This window comes from Bufo bufo, chromosome 2 (assembly GCF_905171765.1).
Source record: "Bufo bufo chromosome 2, aBufBuf1.1, whole genome shotgun sequence".
In the NCBI taxonomy this organism is placed as follows: Eukaryota; Metazoa; Chordata; class Amphibia; order Anura; family Bufonidae; genus Bufo; species Bufo bufo.
In genome coordinates this window covers 170,168,943-170,178,898 of record NC_053390.1, presented here as the reverse complement: position 1 = coordinate 170,178,898, position 9,956 = coordinate 170,168,943, and positions in this window count along the sequence as shown.

Here is a 9,956-nt window from a genome sequence, read left to right as displayed (position 1 = left end):
TGCACCTTCACATAAGAAAAAGTACCTAAACCGCAAATAAGCCGCAATGAAACAAAAAGATATCCAACATCAGGATCCGGACCAGATTTTTAAGACAACCAAGATCCAGACCGGATTTTCAGAAACACCAACTATAACTATAAAACATACTAACTGACATAATCGGGGTAATGCCACTGAGGAAGGGGAAAGCGTCTCCCCGAAACGCGTTTGGCGTGAATCCTGGACAGATACCCCGAATTTGACATGGAATATAGTGCACTATAATAAAGAGAAGTATTCCTTTATCTCGCAACGAAAGACCTCAATACGTCATCCCGCCAGCACCTGGAAGCAAAGAGCCTTAATCCTCACATAGGACTATCACGTGATGATCAGCTGTGAGAGACACGAGGGACGCCAACAACGCCGCAGCCGGGACGCCGACATACAAGCGGAGGTAAAGATCAGTAACAAGTCCCACTAAACAGCAGTGAAGGCGGAGGTAAGCCCACACTTGTGGGTAAAATATTACAAGGCATATTACCATGTTATGAGGAGGTGAAGTGAATGAAAGCAAATATCACCATTCACTCACCAAAGATTTCCCTTGCCGGCAATCTAATTACAGCATCAGAAAAACCGTTTGAAACTGTGTATAGCTACCCCAGTAAGAGTAGCTATTTTCTACAAAGATTACTAAGTGTGCATAGTGCTAATTAAATATCACCTATTTTTGGATATAATCTCGCTGACACGGAACATTATTAATATACAGCGATTTATTAGCACAACCGGTGTGACTGTATAAATAAATATAGGAACATTCTATAGGAACATTTTATGAAGTTTAACTTACTAGGAGGAGTACCATCCAAGAAAGCGGAGACTGACTGCACCATTGTCTCTCCAATAGATCAGTCTATATTTAACATCTAGGACCAATTTGGGTCCATATCAGGAGACGCAGGAGAGACGACCAAGTGCTACCAGTCCCTGTTATTCTTATTTTTAAGATTCCTTTTAAACATTAATAATATGCATATAGCGTTTTGATATATTATTTTACTCATCTGTATTTTATCCATATTGCATTTGTCATTGGTCGACACCCATCCTATACATATTTCTTTCCATGTATGATCCATCTATTGAGAAAAGTATAATATTGAAACAGTTGACCAATTAATAAATAGTGTCTTTTTCCATATATGAGTGCAAATCCTATATTTCAATATAAATTAGACTAAGCATTGAGGGGTGTATCAATTTTGGATTAGAGCACCTACCCTGAGAAGGCAAAGGTGAGCGAATCTCTTTACTTATTACCTGCATTATAATAATATTCGATTAAAAGTTATGTTTTAAGTAGGTTTTGTTCAGTGAACCCCCAATATTTCACCTACAATATTATCTACTTTATTTTCGGTGATATCTGAGTTGTCTGTTGACCTAAAAAGAAGTTTAAATATTAGTATGGACAGGAGTGAGATAACTTAGGCATGTGACTATTTTCAAATTTGCCTCTGGTCCTGTTCTGTTGGCCAGTTACATGGCGCTGCCATGTGGCATTTCAAGGAGTTCACCCAGCCAAATCATTCTTTAGGGCTGTGCTAGGAAGGTTGACATGCCAACCAGACAAACCCCAGCTGGTCGATCTGTCAGTGTGACTGGCAGATGAGCCAACCACATTTTTGACTTTGCATCCCATCCCAGAGCTTGGCTGGGGATTTAAGACTGTAAATCCCTAATTGACTTACCTGAAATTCCTGTACATATCCTGGAAAATCATGTATACTAATGCTATGTCTGCTGATCCAGCCTTTATTGATTATCCTGGTGAACTGACTACTGGCTTGTTTCTGGATTAACCCTGCATCTACTGTCCCTGCTTATATTGGCTTTCCTGGTGAACTGACTATTGGTTTGTTTCTCGATTAACCCTGTGTCTGCTCTTCCTTCTTATATTGGCTGTCCTGGTAAACTGGCTTGTTTTCTAGATTAACCCGTCTCTTCTGGTTTTGACAATGCTTGCCAAATTCTCTTAGTACTTCCCTGGCCATTCTGGTAGTTTTGGCACTAGTGTGCCTGCACCAGTTTACTGTTAACAACTCTGCAGATATAACCTGGGTAGTAGGAAGGGACAGTTATTTAGAGGGTCACCAGAGCTCGCTATGAGACCAGATGGACTTTGCTGCTAGGTACCCGGGTTATATCTGCAGAGTTGTTAACAGTAAACTGGTGCAGGCACATTAGTGCCAAAACTACCAGAATGGCCAGGGAAGTACTAAGAGATTTTGGCAAGCATTGTCAAAACCAGGAGAGACGGGTTAATCTAGAAAACAAGCCAGTTTACCAGGACAGCCAATATAAGAAGGAAGAGCAGACACAGGGTTAATCGAGAAACAAACCAATAGTCAGTTCACCAGGAAAGCCAATATAAGCAGGAACAGTAGATGCAGGGTTAATCCAGAAACAAGCCAGTAGTCAGTTCACCAGGATAATCAATGAAGGCTGGATCAGCAGACATAGCATTAGTATACATGATTTTCCAGGATATGTACAGGAATTTCAGGTAAGTCAATTAGGGATTTTCAGTCTAAAATCCCAGCCAAGCTCTGGGATGGGACGCAAAGTCAAAAAAGTGGTTGGCTCATCTGCCAGTCACACTGACAGGTCGACCAGCTGGGGTTTGTCTGGTTGGCATGTCATCCTTCCTAGCACAGCCCTAAAGAATGATTTGGCTGGGTGAACTCCTTGCAATGCCACATGGCAGCGCCATGTAACTGGCCAACAGAACAGGACCAGAGGTAAATTTGAAAATCGTCACATGCCTAAGTTATCTCACTCCTGTCCATACTAATATTTAAACTTCTTTTTAGGTCAACAGACAACTCAGATATCACCGAAAATAAAGTAGATAATATTGTAGGTGAAATATTGGGGGTTCACTGAACTAAACCTACTTAAAACATAACTTTTAATCGAATATTATTATAATACAATCCCACTAGACATAAATACACATAACAATCATCAGATATGCATGATAATAAGTACACTATATATGATAAGAGGGTCAGTATTTGATCAATTCTTTGAGGGTTATTTGCCACAACTGTGGCTACTGCCGATTCAGTAGTCAACCAGATAGTAGTTAAACCAGAGCATTATCCAGATATAATATCAGGTTCTGTGTGATGTCATCAATGAAAATAGGCTGCCTCCGATCACAGAGAAAGATGTCTTCTAATTCTGGATAATATCCACCTTAAATAGCTCTAAGGGAGCACACATGGGTTTGCTTTTGGGATTCTTACCCTATAATACTAACATTCCATGCCTACAAGCAGAGTAATCGCCCCAAAAGGGGCAGTCCCACTTCTCGGTGGCTGACCCTCAAAATAACTGTGCCTTCCTACATTAGTATCTCATTATCCATATGCAGTGTTCCTTCCCGACGCATTTCCCCTATTTCAGATCTATAGGTTCCTCAGGGGATCAGAGAATAGGACTGGGATGTTTGGCCACGACTAATATCAACTGGCATATCATTAGGGCCATTGTGCCTACTATTATCTGATCCCCTGAGGAACTTATAGATCTGAAATAGGGGAAACGTGTCGGTAAGGAAGAGGTAGTCTTAGCTGCCTACCACCCAGAATGGTTTAGGAAGGCTGGTAGACATTTGGTGGCTCACTGGCTGTGGGTTGGACAGTGACCTTAGTACTTGCTAACAAGTGTTTCCTGTTTAGGCATGACATTCTGTCCGCTGATTATATGGTTTGCGCTCTGGCTTGTACTGCCCCTTCGATGGATTGTAATTGGTGAACTAGCCATCCAAATGATGCACATTTCATTGTCAGGTGTTACCTGCACCTTTGAAGAGAACCTGTGGAGGAAATGTCAAGCAACACTGTTTTGGATGTCATATAACTGTTATATTTTGTGTTCACAGAAGCAAAAAAAGATAATATGCCTTTAAGATTTATTTTGTAATGTAAGGTAAGCTCAGTGACACAGCAGAAACATCAGAAAGCATAGTGTTAATCTGTTGTTGCTGGGCAGACGTCTAGAGAGCTGAGTTTTATGGGAACAAGAGGCCAATATTGTTCCACCAAACTACAATTGCAACCATACAATTGCAAATTCAATTGCAAACTACAAAGTCCACAATCCAAATTCAAATTCCATATTGCAATCCAAATTGCATACGACCATACCAGATCATACTCAACCAATCTGCAAATAGTTACTGCTAACTGCATACTACAAGTAGAACTATTAGTTATACCTCAGATATACCTCTCAGAGAGATCATAAAGTGCTTAAATAGCTTAACCACCTCCCGTCCGCCCATTGAATATAAACATTCGGAAGGTGGTTCTCTATCTCTGAATGGACATTTTAAAACATCCATTCAGAGATCGCAGCTGCGCGCTAATCGTGCAGTTGCTGATCGGGTTGCCCGCTGTCAGTGACAGCAGGGCAACCCTTAGGCTGCTTTCACATGGGCGTTGCGGAAAAAGATGTGGGTGCGTTGCGGGAACATGTGCGATTTTTCCGCACGAATGCAAAACATTGTAATGCGTTTTGCTCGCGCGTGAGAAAAATCGGCATGTTTGGTACCCAAACCCGAACTTCTTCACAGAAGTTCGGGTTTGGGTTAGATGTTGTGTAGACTGTATTATTTTCCCTTATAACATGGTTATAAGGGAAAATAATAGCATTCTTAATAGAGAATGCATAGTACAATAGGGCTGGAGGGGTTAAAAAAATATATATATAATTTAACTCACCTTAATCCACTTGCTCGCGCAGCCCGGCTTCTCTTCTGTCGTCTTCTTTGAAGAATAGGACTTTTGATGACGTCACTGCGCTCATCACATGGTCCAGCACATGATCCATCGCCATGGTGATGGATCGTGTGATGGACCATGTGATGAGCACAGTGACGTCATCAAAGGTCCTTTTCCTGTGCACAGCAAAGATAAAGGCAGAAGAGAAGCTGGGCTGTGCGAGCAAGTGGATTAAGGTGAGTTAAATTATTATTATTTTTTTTTAACCCCTCCAGCCCTATTGTACTATGCATTCTGTATTAAGAATGCTATTATTTTCCCTTATAACCATGTTATAAGGGAAAATAATAATGATCGGGTCTCCATCCCGATCGTCTCCTAGCAACCATGCGTGAAAATCGCACTGCTTCCGCACCTGCTTGAGGATGCTTGCGATTTTCACGCAGCCCCATTTGCTTCTATGGGGCCTGCGTTCCGTGAAAAACGCAGAATATAGAACATGCTGCGATTTTTATGCAACGCACAAGTGATGCGTGAAAACCAATGCTCATGTGCACAGCCCCATAGAAATGAATGGGTCCGGATTCAGTGCGGGTGAAATGCGTTCACCGCACCCGCGCGGAAATCTCGCCCGTGTGAAAGGGGCCTTAGAGAAGGCAGGGACAATGCCCAGGTGTCCCTGCCTTCTAGATCGCTGTATAGACAGCGCTTACCGAGCGCTGTGTACACAGAGCAGGAAGCGCTATGCGCTTCCTTTTCCGGCCCAGCGGTCATGTGACCGCCGGAGCTGGGTGGGTGCCGGAGCTGTGAGGTCTTTCAGAGACCTCGATCAGCCCTGCACTGCGGCTGTACAGCGCTGTATTGCGCTGTACAGCCTCTCTGGGGGTGCATTTCTCCTGTAACTGGGGCTACTAGAAAAAATCAACAGTGAAAAAAAAAGCGAAGTAAATGTCCCCCAGAGGTCTTGTATGACCTTATGGAAGGCACAAAGTGTAAAAAAAATAATAATAAATAAAGTGTTAAAAAAATAAATACAAAAAAAGGTTTCACATGTAAAAAAAAAAATCCCCATGTAAGGAATAAAAAAAGTTAAAAATAGAAAAAATAAAATAGACATATTTGGTATTGCCGCATCCGTGACGGTCAGATCTATAAATATATCTCATGATTGACCCAGTCCGATAAACACCATAAAAAAAAAGTAAAAAAAAAAGACATTTTTGTCACCTTACATCACAAAAAGTGCAACACCAAGTGATCAAAAAAGCGTATAAAAATTAGCCCCTACATAAGAAAATCGTTAAAAAAATAAAAAAAAACTATAGCTCTCAGAACATGGACACAAAAAAAACATAATTTTTTTCTTTAAAAAATGCTATTATTGTGTAAAACTTAAATAAATAAGAAAAGTATACGTATTAGGTATAGCCACATCCGTAACAATCTGCTCTATAAAAATGTCACTTGACTGAACCGCTCAGGTAAATGCTGTAAAAATAAATAATTAAAAACTGTGCTAAAACAACCAATTTTTTGGTCACCTTGCCCCATAAAGTGTTAGAATGAATGATCAAAAAATCATATGTACCCAAAAATAGTACCAATAAAACTGGCACCTTATCCCCTAGTTTCAAAAATGGGGTCACTTCTTGGGAATTTCTACAGTAAGGGTGCATCAGGGGGGCTTCAAATGGGACATTGCATCTAAAAACCATGTGGCGCTCCTTTTCTTCTGTGCCCTGTCGTGTGCCCATACAGCAGTTTATGACCATATGTGGGGTGTTTCTGTAAACCGCAGAATCTGGGTAATAAATATTGAGTTTTGTCTGGCTGTTAACCATCGATGTGTTAAAGAAAAAATTGTATTAAAAAGGAAAATCTGCCAAAAAAGTGAAATTTTAAAATGTGATCTCCATTTTCCTTTAATACTTGTGGAACGTCTAAAGGGTTAACAAAGTTTGTAAAATCGGTTTTAAGTAACTTAAGGGGTGTAGCTTCTACAATGGGGTCATTTATGAGGGGATCCACTTTGTAGGCCCCACAAAGTGACTTCAGACCTGAACTGGTGCTTAAAAAGTGGGTTTTCTTAAAAACTTTAAGAATTGCTTCTAAACTTCTAAGCCTTCTAACGTCCCCAAAAAATAAAATGACATTTCCAAAATGATGCCAACATAAAGTAGACATATGGGGAATGTTAAGTAATAAATATTTTATGAGGTATCACTTTCTGTTTTAAAAGCAGAGAAATTGAAATTTAGAAAATTGTGAATTTTTTTACATTTTTGGTAAAAAGATAATATGCCTTTAAGATTCATTTTGTAATGTAAGGTAAGCTCAGTGACACAGCAAAAACAACAGAAAGCATAGTGTTAATCTGTTGTTGCTGGGCAGAAGACTAGACCAATCACAGCCAGCTTCTCACACAGCAAGAGTTTTCACCAATAACAGCCAGCCTCACACACAGCCTCACACACAGCCTGTCTGGGAATTCCCCCAGCTCCTGCTGCTAGAATCATTATTCACCAGAGACAGGAGCTAAAGATACATTCACTCCACTGAGAGCTGAGTTTTATGGGAACAAGAGGCCAATATAGTTCGACTAACTACAATTGCAACCATACAATTGCAAATTAAATTGCAAACTACAAAGTTCACAATCCAAATTCAAATTCCATATTGCAATCCAAATTGCATACAACCATACCAGATCATACTCAACCAATCTGCAAATAGTTACTGCTAATTGCATACTGCAAGTAGAACTATTAGTTGGACCTCAGATATACCTCTCAGAGAGATCATACAGTGCTTAAAAAACTTAAAGTGAGAGTACAGATACTCAAGAGAGAAATATATCCACCATTTTATGTTGAATGACAAGATTGAACAGTTGAACCACCATCTTATGCATACCGCCATTTTGTGATATCTTTTCAACACGTGTTTTGTACATGGACTATCTTTTGCGGAGGTGGCAGTGTTATATATGAAGAAAAGTTGAAGTTAATAAAGAAGTTATTTGAAGCATTTGGTGTGCTCTTTAAACATACTGTTTCTATAGAACGGCGCTAGAGGAATTACAGAATAACAGACAGTCTGGTTAGACTAGAAGTCAGAGATATCAAAATTCTTATAATGCCACAGCGCAAAATGCACTTCATATTGCTGCGCCTGCCACAGTGCTGTGGAGAGCATCAAGGCCATGGAAGAGCCCGCGCTGACTAAGTAGCCTGGACTACACTAACTAAACTCAACTGAATTATGGCGAGTAACAAACTGGCAAATATTCTCAAAACATTTGAACTTTGAAATCATTGGTCCCTTTACCAGTCTTTCCCTCAGTCCTCCTCTATCAGTCTGGTCTTTTTTCTGGTAATTGCTGTATGTAAATTGTTTTCTTTTTATATTTTGTGTAAAAGTTTTTTTTTCCGATTGATGCTTTGGTTCTGAACTCTCAATAGACTGATGGCATACCGAACACACTTAATTTATTATTTATATATTTTTTCTGGCAACAGTATATATTTTACTTTGCTTTAAACTTCAAATAAAACATTGAAACTAAATGTAGGAACAAGACGGTGTTATCAATTTATTCAGTTAAAACATGGGGAGGGGTCTACAAATAAGGCATGCTCCTTGGGTCCTGGGTGCTAAGGGGTGGGAGCCAATAAAACATTCTGCCTTAGGATGTGTTCATAGGTTTCTGTGGCAGTTCTTTCTGGCAGTTTTTGAGCAAAAACCAGAAGGAAGGAGATAGAGGAGTATTTTCTTTTATATTTTTGATTCCTTTCCTGCCTCAAAAAGCTGTGTATGACCACCCTAAGGCTCATGAACACAACCATATCTGTTTTTGCAGTCTGCAAATCGCCGATACGCAAAACACAGTTACCGGCCACATGCATTACGCATTTTCACTTCTGCAGGTCCCGCAGTATGTTACAAATGTTTATTCTTGCAAAATGGACAAGAATAGTATGTGTTCTATTTTTTTTAGGAGATGCTGATCTTTTGCAGTCCTTTTGAAATGAATAGGTTTAAATCCTATCCAATTTTTTTTGGTCATGTGCATAAGGCCTTAAAGGTGTTGGCCACTTTCTGGCTACTTTTGACCAATGTATAGGTAAGAAGACTATATGACACTTACTAATATAGTATTTCTTAATTTTATATGCAGTTTGCAATATTTCATAAACCATCTCCCCTTGTTGGGCAAATCTTCTGTGCTGTCCACACAGAAGACCTGTCCATAAGATGGTCGCTGCTGGAGGGCCATGTGACAAGGCAAAAAAAAAAACTCCAGACACATCCCTCAGCCGCCTCAACTCAAATACACCACATCTGGCATCTGCACTTGCAATGTTGAGAGTTTTATTGCAGGTGCAGTGTTTTTGATTGGAGGAGGCTGAGTGGTTTGCCTAGTCACATGACCGTCCATAAGCAGCCATTTTATGGACAGGAACTCTATGTGAACAACAGAAAAGACTTGACCAACAAGGCAGAATACCTTATGAAATGTAGAAAATGGTTCATAATATCAACAAAGACTATATTAGTTAGTGCCATATAATCATCTTATATACACATTGATCAACAGTAGCCATAAAGTGGCCAACCCCTTTAATAAAGGTAACTAAAGAGAACCTGGCAGTTCTCCTGACATTTTTGTTTCAGTAAATAATTGCATATGGATTGATCTGTTATTCCCCCTAAAAATGTATGAATAAAATAACAGCCGGTTACTAGTATTTCCCCTTGCCGATACAGCGTCTTTTAACCTAGTGAAGATGTCAATTGTAAGTACTGACTGGACAATGTCAGACTGTGAAGGAACGCAATGCATTGACAAGGAACGTGCATGCACCAGGGTTGCCAACCAGAAATTTCTGGACAGCCCGTAAAAACAGGCGACTTTTTTCCCGCGTCTGTGAAAAAAATAGACGTTTCCGTGATTTTTGAAGGTACTTGACTAGACTATTTTGTCAATTATCCTCATTTTACAGCTCACAGTAACTGCTGGTAATGAGTACTTATCAGTATATTGAGCTATAGACATGTATCACTTATAATCTTTATCATTCAATATGGTTTTCAAATTTGTCTGTAAAAAATGTTGGCTGTCTGTGATTTTAGGATAAGTTGTCCAGAAAAAAGAAAAATTCTGGTTGGCAACCATGG